This window comes from Aegilops tauschii, chromosome 5 (assembly GCF_002575655.3).
Source record: "Aegilops tauschii subsp. strangulata cultivar AL8/78 chromosome 5, Aet v6.0, whole genome shotgun sequence".
Classification (NCBI taxonomy): domain Eukaryota; kingdom Viridiplantae; phylum Streptophyta; class Magnoliopsida; order Poales; family Poaceae; genus Aegilops; species Aegilops tauschii.
The window spans coordinates 547,620,853-547,634,164 of NC_053039.3; the positions used below are offsets into that span (position 1 = coordinate 547,620,853).

At 50.7% G+C, this 13,312-nt stretch overlaps 1 pseudogene; it reads left to right on the plus strand.

The window, feature by feature from the left end:
* The first annotated feature begins 3,458 nt into the window (after window positions 1–3,458).
* Window positions 3,459–4,289, plus strand: LOC109749800 (cysteine proteinase inhibitor-like; annotated as a pseudogene).
* Window positions 4,290–13,312: the final 9,023 nt, after the last annotated feature.

Genomic DNA, 13,312 nt, shown 5'->3' on the forward strand with positions numbered 1-13,312 from the left:
TCACAAACTCGACGTCAAGAATGCATTCCTCCATGGTGACCTCAAGGAGACCGTATATTGTGCTCAACCCGCTGGTTTGTGGATCCCTCGCACCCCGATCATGTGTGTCTCCTTCTAATTCTCTCTATGGCTTAAAGCAAGCTCCCCATACTTGGTTCCATAGATTTCGGTCATTCCTCGTGTCCCTTGGGTTTCTCGCTTCCAAGAGCGACTCCTCTCTTTTCATTCTCCACCACGGTTCCTCCATTGCCTATCTCCTAGTCTATGTGGATGATATCATCCTCACCGCTAGCACACCACATACCCTTCACCGCGTCATTCATGCCCTGAAACAAGAGTTCTCCATGACCGATCTAGGCAAGCTTCACCATTTCTTGGGCATCAACGTTACACCCAACAGCTCCGGCTTGTTCTTGTGCCAACAGCAATATGCCCTCGAAATTCTTGATCGCGGCCACATGCTAAACTGCAAGCATGTCTCCACCCCCGTCGACACACAGTCTAAACTATCCGCTCGTGATGGTGATCTCTTGGCCAATCCCACTCTATACCGCAGCCTTGCTGGAGCTCCAATACCTCACTCTCATTCGGCCGGATCTCTCCTATGCGGTTCAACAAGTGTGTCTCTTCATGCATGCAACACGTGACTCCCACATGCAACTCATCAAACGCATTCTTCGGTATCTCCGTCGTACATCGCACTTCGGCCTGCAGCTCTACAAGTCCTCCTCACATGATCTGGTGGCATACATGGATGATGACTGGGCCGGCTGCCCAGACACGCGAAAGTCCACATCCGGGTTTTGCGTTTTCCTCGGGCAGAATTTATTGTCATGGTCTTCCAAACGGCAAACGACCATGTCGCGTTCAAGTGCGGAGGCTGAATATCACGGTGTGGCAAACTGCGTCGCCGAATCTTATTGGCTGCGACAACTATTGCATGAACTTCGGCGGCCTCCCTCTCAGGCAACAGTGGTCTATTGTGACAACATCAACGCCTCGTATATTGCATCTAATCCCGTGCAATGCATCTAATCCCGTGCAACACCAGCGCATGAAGCATATTGAGATTGACCTCCACTTCGTCCGTGACCATGTGGCACGTGGTGAAGCTCGCGTCCTTCATGTTCCGTCGAGTTCTCAGTTTGCGGACTTGTTCACCAAGGGCTCCCGTCACAGGTATTCCATCAGTTTTGAGCCAGCCTCAACGTCCAACCGAATGGCGTTCTGGCTGAAGGGGGGTGTTAGCATGTAATTTACCTGTGTATCTTGTTGTACATGTACGCATACTGTTTTCTTGTATTTAGGATCGTGACTCATGCCCTGGCTTGCGTGCCACTTCTCTCAGGCACTTGGTTACGACTCCTCCAGTGTATATGTCGTATCAGTTGTGAATGAATCAATATACAGAGCGCATTCCATCGCCTGACTCTTTCCTCTCCTCCTCGATTTTTTTTGAATTTTTTTTAACACAATACAGATGCAAGCGCTCATATACACGCGCATACACTCACCCCTATGAACCTGTTCTTTGCAATGAAAAGGGGGTTCGCCGGTTAAAAAAAAAAGAACTCGGCGGCAGCTTGGCGCAGGCGGCGAAGCGGAACGCCTGGGGTTGGCGTGCAGCGACCCAAACCCGTACCGGCCGGTCAAGAAAAAATCAACTTTGTACGAGTTATAATCAAATTTCAACGAACTTAGAGCATCTCCAGCCGTTCGGCCTCCCAGGGCGTCGAAAAAGAGCGGCCTGGGGGCGAGCCGGCGCTAGATCGCCCCCTGGGGTTCGGTTTGCTCCCAGTCACGCGCCCACGGTCGCCGCGGGTTCGGCGAAGTTCGTTTTCATTTTTTGCAAACTCGGCGAAGTTCGGCCAATTTTCGACGAAATTTGTACAAAAACTTAAAAACATGCATGAACTAACTTAAAAACAAACTAAAAGCCTAGCCGCTGCCGCCACTGTCGCCGCCGCAGCCGTCTACATGCCGAGAAGCCTGTAGAAGCGGGTGTAGTCGCCGTCGTCGTCTCGTTGCCGCGCGCCTCACCTGCGGCGTGCCTGCTGCATCCCTCGCCGGGGTCGCCGACGGCGCTTGACGGCCCGGCCTCGCCCTTGTCGTCGCTGTCGATGATGATAACGCCGCCCTCCTCGGCGACACGGCGACGCTCCTTGGTGCGGCTACGGGCCTGGGTCTCCAGGTACGCCCGACACTGGCGGCGCACCTACTCGCGGACGTAGTCCTCCCTCGCCCATTTGAGGGCGGACTCGTTGTTAGGGGCCACCATGCCGGCGTGCTCCGGCTTCACGGGGAGCATGTACGGCTCGGGCTTCGGCCGGACCAGGTGGAGGGAGCGCCTCGTCGGTGCAGTCGCAGGCGAGGGCTCGTTGATGACGAGGGCGCCGCTGCGAGCACGACGCCCGAGCGGTGTCTCCTCCGGCTCGGGGTTGACGGGGCGGAGGGCCGGCGAGCCGGAGCCCGACGACGAGGACGACCCCGGCTCCATTCGCCGCGGCATCCAGGAACTGCCGCGCCGACGAGAGAAGGAGGGCCGCATCGGGTACTCCAGCCGCGGCACATTGCCGGTCTCGATGTGGTCGAGGACGGCGTCGAGTGTGCGGCCGGGGACGCCCCACCACTCGCGCCGTCCTTCGGAGTTGTGGCGGCCGCGGGGACGATGCCGTTGACGGAGGCGATCTGCTCCTCACGGCGGCGCTGAAAGTACATCGTCCAAAGCGTTTCGCTGTCGGGCGCGTACCTCGGCTCGTTCCGCTGCTCCTCCGTCAACGAGGAGCGGATGCGGGCGATCTCCGCCCGCCGTGCTGCCCCTTCGGGCACCGGCGGCACCGGGACGCCGCCGGTGCTCAGTCTCCACGTGCCAGGCACGCGCATGTCGGGGGCGCCGGGTACTCGGCCTCGTACAGAAGGCGCGCCTCCGGCTCCTGGAGATGTCGGCGGCCGAAGCCGTTCGCCGCTGCGCCGTCGCCTGGGTATCTCTCCGCCATGGTTTCGCTCGTCGGCGGGCAGGGGAGTGGTGGGAGAGCTCGCCGGCGGGGAAAAGGCTTTCGTTGGAGGTACAGGGGGAGGCTGTGGCGCTCACCGGCAGGGAGGGGCGCCTTTTTATAGCCGAAGCGGGGTGGCCGGGGGCGGCATGCGGGCGGACGCGTGGCGCATGCGGGCGGGACGCGCGTCGGCGGCGTCTTCACTGCACCGCCCGTGAGGCATCAATGGAGGGCGACCGGCGCGGCAGCTTTCGCATTGATTCCCGCGGAACCGAGGCGATGAGGTCAACGAAGCGGCTGTTTCGCGCCAAAACACTCGCCCCGACGCCTCCCGGCGCGTCGGGTTCGACCTGGGTCCGCCGGCGCTGATTTCGGCCTAAGCCGGCGAAAAATGGACTCCTAAAACACGACTGGGCCGTTTTTTCGGCTGGAGATGCTGTTAATACGTACTCCCATAAAGCATCAGCAGCGTCCCAGCTGAATCTGAGCAACCTCTGCCACCGCGGATCGATGGAGATGTGGAGACATCGAGTCCTAGGATCGGTGGCCCTGCTCCTGCTACTCACCCTCGTCCAATCGTTTACTCTGAACCAGATCGCGGAGACGCGCCGCCGACGCTCGGAGGCATCGAGGATTCGCCGGGGCCAGAGAAGATGTACGGAGGCATCGAGGACTGGCCGGGGGCAGAGAACGACCTCGGCGTCGACCTCGCCCGCTTCGCCGTCTCCGAGCACAACAGCAACACCGTAAGCCCTCTCCTCTCCTCTCCCTCTCTCGTGTCCTGCTTCCTGAGTCAGGTCCAACCAAAACTGAATCTGTGTCATCAACCAGCCCCACGGTTGCTTCAGTTGAAATTACCAATAATTATCCAGTACATCTGGGCATGAGTGACAATGGAGGTTTTTAGTTGGGTTAATGATCTTGGCGCTGCCCCTGTTGCAGAATGCTCTGCTGGAGTTCCAGAAAGTGGTGAAGGTGAAGCAGCAAGTTGTTGAAGGCATGATGTATTACATTACAATCGAGGTGGATGAAGGCTGGGCAAAGAAGCTCTATGAAGCCAAGGTTTGGGACCGGCCGTGGCTGGATTCCAACCCCAGGCAGCTCTCGGAGTTCAAGCCGGCAGAGGATAAACTCTGTACCTTGTTGCGTAACATGCCTGCTTTTCTGCCGGGGTTGAATCGTGCAGGCTGTGTTGAATATAAATAACTATGCTCAGAAGTTTCTTGATCAATCATAAGGACTATGAGTGAACTTCCAAAAAGGCTTGTGATGTTGTCTTTTTTTTTTTTGCTGAAGTCTTTCCTTTGTGATGTTGTCAATATGAGAATCATGATGCATCATTAGAGATTAAGACACGTCATGTGTATAAGAGCATCTCCAACAGCCGCGCTTCGCGCCGCGCGCTAAAAACTAGATTGCCGTGCGCCGTTTGCCTGGTTTTACGCGGCCGCCAGCGCTGGCTCCAACAGCCGCGCTAAAATGCAGCGCGCGTGCCGCTCCAGCAGCGCGCAAAAAATGCAGCGCACGCGACTCGGCGGGGCATTGCATATATGGCATTTTGGACACAATGAAGTTGAAACATTCAAATGCAATGAACATGACATATAAAATTTCACACAAACAAGTTGATGAAGAAAAGTTCATGCCCACAAGTTCATCCAACCAAGTTCAAAATGCAAATCAAGTTCAAGACACAAATGAAAGACACATCAATCCTCGTCCTCGTCTTCGTCCTCGTCCTCATCTTCGGAAGACGATTCTTCCGCCTCCGAAGATGAATCTTCCTCCCTCTCCTCACCGCGCACCGCATCACGTGAAGCTCCGACGGTGTTGGCAAGATTTTCAACGGCATCTTCATGGGAATGTATGTGAGGAGGCACATCGAAAGACATTCCGCCCATGGCGGCCGGAGGTGCACCCATGCCTCCCATGAGAGAAGCAAAACTCATGCCTCCCATGGTGGCCATAGCGTCGGGGGGTGCTCCAAAGCCACCCATGCCTCCCATGGCATCTAAACCGCCCACGGTACCTCCGAAGCCACCCATGGCACCCATGGCGCCGAGGCCACCGCCACCCATTGCACGAACCATGGCTCTTTTTTGGATCAAGACTTCTTCACGGGCAAGATTGACATACTCCTTTTGCGCCGCATTGAGGTTAGATGTGTCCAAGAAGAACAAATGCTTCTCCCATTCCAACAATCTAGTTCGCTCCTCATTGCTCACCTTCCTCTCCTCCAAAGCCACCTTCCTCTCCTCCAAAGCCACCTTCCTCTCCTCGTCCGCCACCCTCCTCTCTTCGGCCGCCAACCTCCTCTCCTCGGCCGCGGCATCTTGGTTCCTTGCCATTTTCCTCACCTCGTTGGCTTCTTTTCTTGCCTTCACAATAGCTTCCATAGCATTTTTGAGCTCATCATCTCCTTTCCTCTTCTTCTTTTCGGTTTTGTCTTTCTTGCACCCATCCGGTCGCTTTGGCTTCGAGTATGAAACCGCGTTGGGTGTGGGGCTTCTCTTGCCGTCATCAGTTGATGCATCATCCTCCTCATCATCATCATGCAACTCAATTGTTCGCTTGCGTTGTTGCTCAAATGCAAATTATCCAAATCTTCACGCTTCTTCCATTTCTCATCATCCTTCAACACGTTATAGCAATGAGGCAAGGTAAAGACCCTTCCTTTCTTGATCTTCCCCTTCTTGGTTTTTCTCTCCTCTTCTTTGAACAAGTTTTGCGCAATGTTGTACTACATGAAAACAAAGCAAGTTAGCACCAACAACAAGTATGATGAACATGTATGATGAACATGTATGAAATGCCACTTACTCTATCGTCCTCATTTGTGCCACTTGGGTTCAACTTGTCAGCCGCCTTTTGACAGGCCGCCCACCTTTGACAATCCGAGTTGATTGTCGACCATCGGGACCGAAGTGATCTCTCGGAGCGGTCAATTCCACTCACGTTGTGAACATCAAAGTGTTCTTTCATCCGCCCCCAATAAGCATCTCTACTTTGATCACCTCCAACGGATGGATCCCTCGACACTTGCAACCAAGTATTGCATAGTAAGATGTCATCGGCGTTGGTGTAATTGCCCGCTCTTCCTTTCGGTGCGTCGACAATGCCCTCACCCTCCTCGTCCACCTCGAACTCATGGTCTTCGAAATGCATGTCATTGGTTTGAGACCAATGCGAATTGTTGGAGCCAACACCCATAGTTGACATGTATGCATCATCATTGAGACTACAAAGTTTTTTGAACAATGCAAATAAGCTATCTATATGTGAATGCATCGAAAAAATAACAAGAAAAGAAAAGTTGGAATTTTTTTTACCTTGGGGGCATTTCGTCGAACATGTTGTGCGCGTCGGCCGCCGGCTCAACGAGTGAGCTCGCCGACTCTTCGGTAGCCGCCGCGCCCGTCGCACGCCGTGCAAGCTTCTTCCTCCTCGCCTTCGAGGTGTCGGAGACGTCCGCCGCCTTGTTCTTCTTCGCCGATGCCTTGCCCTTCTTTGGCCGCGCCGCATTGGGGAGCTTCGAGGAGGGGGCGGCGGCTCGGGCCGGCACCGGCGCGACGCCACCCGCCACCGAGGTCATCCGCGGCGGCATGAAGAGGCCGCGCGCGAGGCCGATGGTCGGAGAAGCTCCGGCGGAGGCGAGGCCAACGCCACCCGGGCTAGGGTTTGCGGCGGCGGCAGCGGTGGAGGGGTCGCGGCTATAGGATGGGGTGAGCGGGGTGCCGGCGCGTGCGTCCATAGGGTGCAGTTCGCCGGCGCCGGCGCGCGGGGCGTAGGAGGCGGAGAAGAGAGAGTGCAGCGCGAGCGCTCGAGTGTGCCGCGCGCGGAAGCGGGCGCCCCAAATACACCGCGCGAGATAGCGAATCCGACCGCGCGCCCAACTCCTTATACCGCGCGCGCGGTTATTGCGCGCCCGCTGGAGCCACCCGCCGGGTTGCGCGCGCGCTAAACTGGCCAAATTTGCGGCACGGCGCTTGTTTAGCGCGGCTGTTGGAGATGCTCTAAGAATATAACCTTGTTCGCCATTTGTTTGCCGAGATTTGATTAATCCAAAGCTGCTAATTTCAGGCACTTCCCTACTGCGCAAGGATCTTCACATATGGTTTAGCGTGCTCTCTTGTGTAATATCAAGAATAAGTTTACTTCTTGCAAATCGTTGCTAATAGAAGAGTGTATGCGGACTATCTCAGCTCGAGCTCATCGGGTGAACAGAAAAATCCAATAACAATGACAAAAAACAGAAACTTTTTTTGTGGCAAACGTTGATGAACGATTTGGGTGCTTGCAAAGTTTCATCAACACTCAAAACATTTTGTCAATGTTTGGCAAAAAAAAATTATTTTTCATTTTTCGCTTTAGATTTTACTGTTCATGCCCGAGCTTATATGAACTCAAATTGAGAAGGGTCTTTTCGATAGAAGAGCAAATAACACAAAACACAATTTCATGGATCATTATTGCACTTGACCACCACTGTCGGGGTTTGAACCAAGGAGCCACATGAGCATCCCATTGCCAACAGCTTTACTTAGGAGAGAAAATTTTGATGTAGGGGATTCAGCCCTATCTACCACATACCCTAAACCTTTATTTTTCTAAAAAATAGTTTTGTATGCCTTATATTGTTGCACTTCTCCCTATTTTTACTCTGGGAAAGGCAAACTCTCAGTAAAAATGAGGAGATGCTCGCTTCCCATAACAATTGCCACACTGCCAGCGCAGAGCCCGATTCGACCATCACCGGCTATAAATCCTGGCGCCACGCCCCAAACACTAGCCCACACTGTTAGAAATATGCCCTAGAGGCAATAATAAATTGGTTATTATTATATTTCCTTGTTCATGATAATCGTTTATTATCCATGCTAAAATTGTATTGATAGGAAACTCAGATACATGTGTGGATACATAGACAACACCATGTCCCTAGTAAGCCTCTAGTTGACTAGCTCGTTGATCAATAGATGGTTACGGTTTCCTGACCATGGACATTGGATGTCGTTGATAACGGGATCACATCATTAGGAGAATGATGTGATGGACAAGACCCAATCCTAAGCCTAGCACAAGATCGTGTAGTTCGTTTGCTAAGAGCTTTTCTAATGTCAACTATCATTTCCTTAGACCATGAGATTGTGCAACTCCCGGATACCGTAGGAATGCTTTGGGTGTACCAAACGTCACAACGTAACTGGGTGGCTATAAAGGTGCACTACAGGTATCTCCGAAAGTGTCTGTTGGGTTGGCACGAATCGAGACTGGGATTTGTCACTCCGTGTAAACGGAGAGGTATCTCTGGGCCCACTCGGTAGGACATCATCATAATGTGCACAATGTGACCAAGGAGTTGATCACGGGATGATGTGTTACGGAACGAGTAAAGAGACTTGCCGGTAACGAGATTGAACAAGGTATCGGCATACCGACGATCGAATCTCGGGCAAGTACTATACCGGTAGACAAAGGGAATTGTATACGGGATTGATTGAATCCTTGACATCGTGGTTCATCCAATGAGATCATCGTGGAACATGTGGGAGCCAACATGGGTATCCAGATCCCGTTGTTGGTTATTGACCGGAGAACGTCTCGGTCATGTCTGCATGGTTCCCGAACCCGTAGGGTCTACACACTTAAGGTTCGATGACGCTAGGGTTATAGGGAATAGATATACGTGGTTACCGAATGTTGTTCGGAGTCCCGGATGATATCCCGGACGTCACGAGGAGTTCCGGAATGCTCCGGAGGTAAAGATTTATATATGGGAAGTCCCGTTTTGGCCACCGGAAGAGTTTCGGGCGTCACCGGTAATGTACCGGGACCACCGGGAGGGGCCACCAACCCCGGAGGCCTGCGTGGGCCAAGTGTGGGAAGGGACCAGCCCCTAGGTGGGCTGGTGCGCCTCCCACAAGAGGCCCAAGGCGCAGGGAAGGGGAAAGGGGGAAACCCTAGGCTCAGATGGGCCTAAGGGCCACCTAGGGTGCGCCCCCCCCCCCCCTCTCTCCCCCTCTGGCCGCCCCCCTAGATGCATCTAGGGCTGGCCGCACCCCTTGGGGGTACCCTAGATGGGGGCGCAGCCCCTCCCCCTCCCCTATATATAGTGGGGGTTTTGGGGCTGCCAATGACATGAGTCTTCCTCTCTCTTTGGCGCAGCCCTACCCCTCTCCCTCCTCGTCTCTCGCAGTGCTTGGCGAAGCCCTGCTGGAGTGCCACGCTCCTCCATCACTACCAAGCCGTTGTGCTGCTGCTGGACGGAGTCTTCCCCAACCTCTCCCTCTCCCCTTGCTGGATCAAGGCGTGGGAGACGTCACCGGGCTGCACGTGTGTTGAACGCGGAGGCGCCGTGGTTCGGCGCTTAGATCGGAATCAACCGCGATCTGAATCGCTACGAGTACGACTCCTTCATCCGCGTTCTTGCAACGCTTCCGCATAGCGATCTACAATGGTATGTAGATGCACTCCCCTTCCCCTCGGTGCTAGATTACTCCATAGATTGATCTTGGTGGATGCGTAGAAAATTTTGAATTTCTGCTACGTTCCCCAACAGTGGTATCAGAGCTAGGTCTATGCGTAGTTTCTATGCACGAGTAGAACACAAAGTAGTTGTGGGCGTCGATTTGTCAATTTACTTGCCGTTACTAGTCTTATCTTGAATCGGCGGCATCGTGGGATGAAGCGGCCCGGACCGACCTTACACGTACTCTTACGTGAGACAGGTTCCACGGACTGACATGCACTAGTTGCATAAGGTGGCTAGCGGGTGTCTGTCTCTCCCACTTTAGTCGGATCGGATTCGATGAAAAGGGTCCTTATGAAGGGTAAATAGAAATTGGCATGTCACGTTGTGGCTTTTGCGTAGGTGAGAAACGTTCTTGCTAGAAACCCATAGCAGCCACGTAAAACATGCAACAACAATTAGAGGACGTCTAACTTGTTTTTGCAAGGTATGCTATGTGATGTGATATGGCCAAAAAGATGTGATGAATGATATATGTGATGTATGAGATTGATCATGTTCTTGTAATAGGAATCATGACTTGCATGTCGATGAGTATGACAACCGGCAGGAGCCATAGGAGTTGTCTTAATTTATTGTATGACCTGCGTGTCAATGAAAACGCCATGTAATTACTTTACTTTATTGCTAACCGTTAGCCATAGTAGTAGAAGTAATAGTTGGCGAGACAACTTCATGAAGACACGATGATGGAGATCATGATGATGGAGATCATGGTGTCATGCCGGTGACAAAGGTGATCATGCCGCGCCTCGAAGATGAAGATCAAAAGGCGCAAGATGATATTGGCCATATCACGTCACTTTATGATTTGCATGTGATGTTTGTCATGTTTACATCTTATTTGCTTAGAACGACGGTAGCATAAATAAGATGATCCCTCACTAAAATTTCAATAGACATGTTCCCCCTAACTGTGCACCGTTGCGAAGGTTCGTTGTTTCGAAGCACCACGTGATGATCAGGAATGATTGATTCTAACGTTCGAATACAACGGGTGTTGACGAGCCTAGCATGTACAGACATGGCCTCGGAACACATGCGAAACACTTAGGTTGACTTGACAAGCCTAGCATGTACAGACATGGCCTCGGAACACAAGAGACCGAAAGGTCGAACATGAGTCGTATAGTAGATACGATCAACATGGAGATGTTCACCGATGATGACTAGTCCGTCTCACGTGATGATCGGACACGGCCTAGTTTGACTTGGATCATGTATCACTTAGATGACTAGAGGGATGTCCATCTGAGTGGAAGTTCATTAAATAATCAGATGAACTTAATTATCATGAACATAGTCAAAAGGTCTTTGCAGATTATGTCATAGCTTACGCTTTAGTTCTACTGGTTAAGATATGTTCCTAGAGAAAATTTAGTTGAAAGTTGATAGTAGCAATTATGCGGATTGGGTCTGTGAACTGAGGATTGTCCTCATTGCTGCACAGAAGGCTTATGTCCTTAATGCACCGCTCGGTGTGCTGAACCTCAGCGTCGTCTATAGATGTTGCGAAATATCTGACATACACGTTTTGATGACTACGTGATAGTTCAGTGCGCAATGCTAACGGTTTAGAATTGTGGCACCAAAGACGTTTTTGAAACGTCGCAGAACATATGAGATGTTCCGAAGACTGAAATTGGGATTTCAGACTAGTGCCCACGTCAAGAGGTATGAGACCTCTGACAAGTTTCTTAAGCCTGCAAACTAAGGGAGAAAAGCTCAATCGCTGAGCATGTGCTCAGATTGTCTGAGTACTACAATCACTTGAATCGAGTGGGAGTTAATCTTCCAGATGAGATAGTGATGGTTCTCCATAGTCACTGCCACCAAGCTATTAGAGCTTCGTGATGAACTATAACATATCAGGGATAAACATGATGATCCTTGAGCAACTCGCGATGTTTGACACCGCGAAAGTAGAAATCAAGAAGGAGCATCAATTGTTGATGGTTAGTAAAACCACTAGTTTCTAGAAGGGCAAGGGCAAAAGGGATACTTCATGAAACAGCAAATCATTTGCTGCTCTAGTGAAGAATCCCAAGGTTGAACCCAAACCCGAGACTAAGTGCTTCTGTAATGAGGGGAACGGTCACTGAAGCAGAACTACCCTAGATACTTGGTAGATGAGAAGGCAGGCAAGGTCGACAGAAGTATATTGGATATACATTATATGAATGTGTACTTTACTAGTACTCCTAGCAGCACCAGGGTATTAGATACCGGTTCGGTTGCTAAGTGTTAGTAACTCGAAATAAAAGCTGCGGAATAAATGGAGACTAGCTAAAGGTGAGGTGACGATATGTGTTGGAAGTGTTTCCAAGGTTGATGTGATCAAGCATCGCATGCTCCCTCTACCATCGAGATTGGTGTTAAACCTAAATAATTGTTATTTGGTGTTTGCGTTGAGCATAAACATGATTGGATTATGTTTATCGCAATACGGTTATTCATTTAAGAAGAATAATGGTTACTCTGTTTATTTGAATAATACCTTCAATGGTCTTGCACCTAAAATGAATCTTGATCGCAGTGATACACATGTTCGTGCCAAAAGATATAAAATAGTAATGATAGTACCACATACTTGTGGCACTGCCATTTGAGTCATATTGGTATAGAACGCATGAAGAAGCTCCATGTAGATGGATCTTTGGACTCACTCATTCTTGAAAAGATTGAGACATGCGAACCATGTCTATTGGTATGAAGAAACTCCATACAGATGGATCGTTTGGACTCACTTGATTTTGAATCACTTGAGACATGAAAATCATACCACATGGGCAAGATGACTGAAAGGCCTCGTTTTCAGTAAGATGGAACAAGAGAGCAACTTGTTGGAAGTAATACATTTGATGTGTGCAGTCCAATGAGTGCTGAGGCACGCAGTGGATATCGATATGTTCTTACTTCACAGATGATTTGAGTAGATGCTAAGTGTATTTACTTGATGAAACACAAGTCTGAATTATTGAAAGGTTCAAGTAATTTCAGAGTGAAGTTGAAGATCGTCGTGACAAGAGGATAAAATGTCTGTGATATGATCATAGAGATGAGTATCTGAGTTACAAGTTTGGCACACAATTAAGAAATTGTGGAAATTGTTTCAAAATTAATACCGCCTGGAACACCACAGTGTGATGGTGTGTCCGAACATCATAACTGCACCCTATTGGATATGGTGCATACCATGATGTCTCTTATCGAATTACCACTATCGTTTATGGGTTAGGCATTAGAGACAACTGCATTCACTTTAAATAGGGCACCACGCAATTCCGTTGAGACGACACCGTATGAACTATGGTTTAGAGAAGCCTAAGCTGTCGTTTCTTAAAAGTTTGGGGCTGCGATGCTTATGTGAAAAAGTTTCAGGCTGATAAGCTCGAACCCAAAACGGATAAATGCATCTTCATAGAATACCCAAAACAGTTGGGTATACCTCCTATTTCAGATCTGGAAGCAAAAGTAATTGCTTCTAGAAACGGGTCCTTTCTCGAGGAAAAGTTTCTCTCGAAAGAATTGAGTGGGAGGATGGTAGAGACTTGATGAGGTTATTGAACCGTCACTTCAACCAGTGTGTAGCAGGGCACAGGAAGTTGTTCCTGTGGCACCTACACCAATTGAAGTGGAAGCTTATGATAGTGATCATGAAACTTCGGATCAAGTCACTACCAAACCTCGTAGGTCGACAAGGATATGTACTACTCCTGAGTGGTACGGTAATCCTGTCTTGGAAGTCATGTTGCTAGACATCAATGAACCTACGAGCTATGGAGAAGCG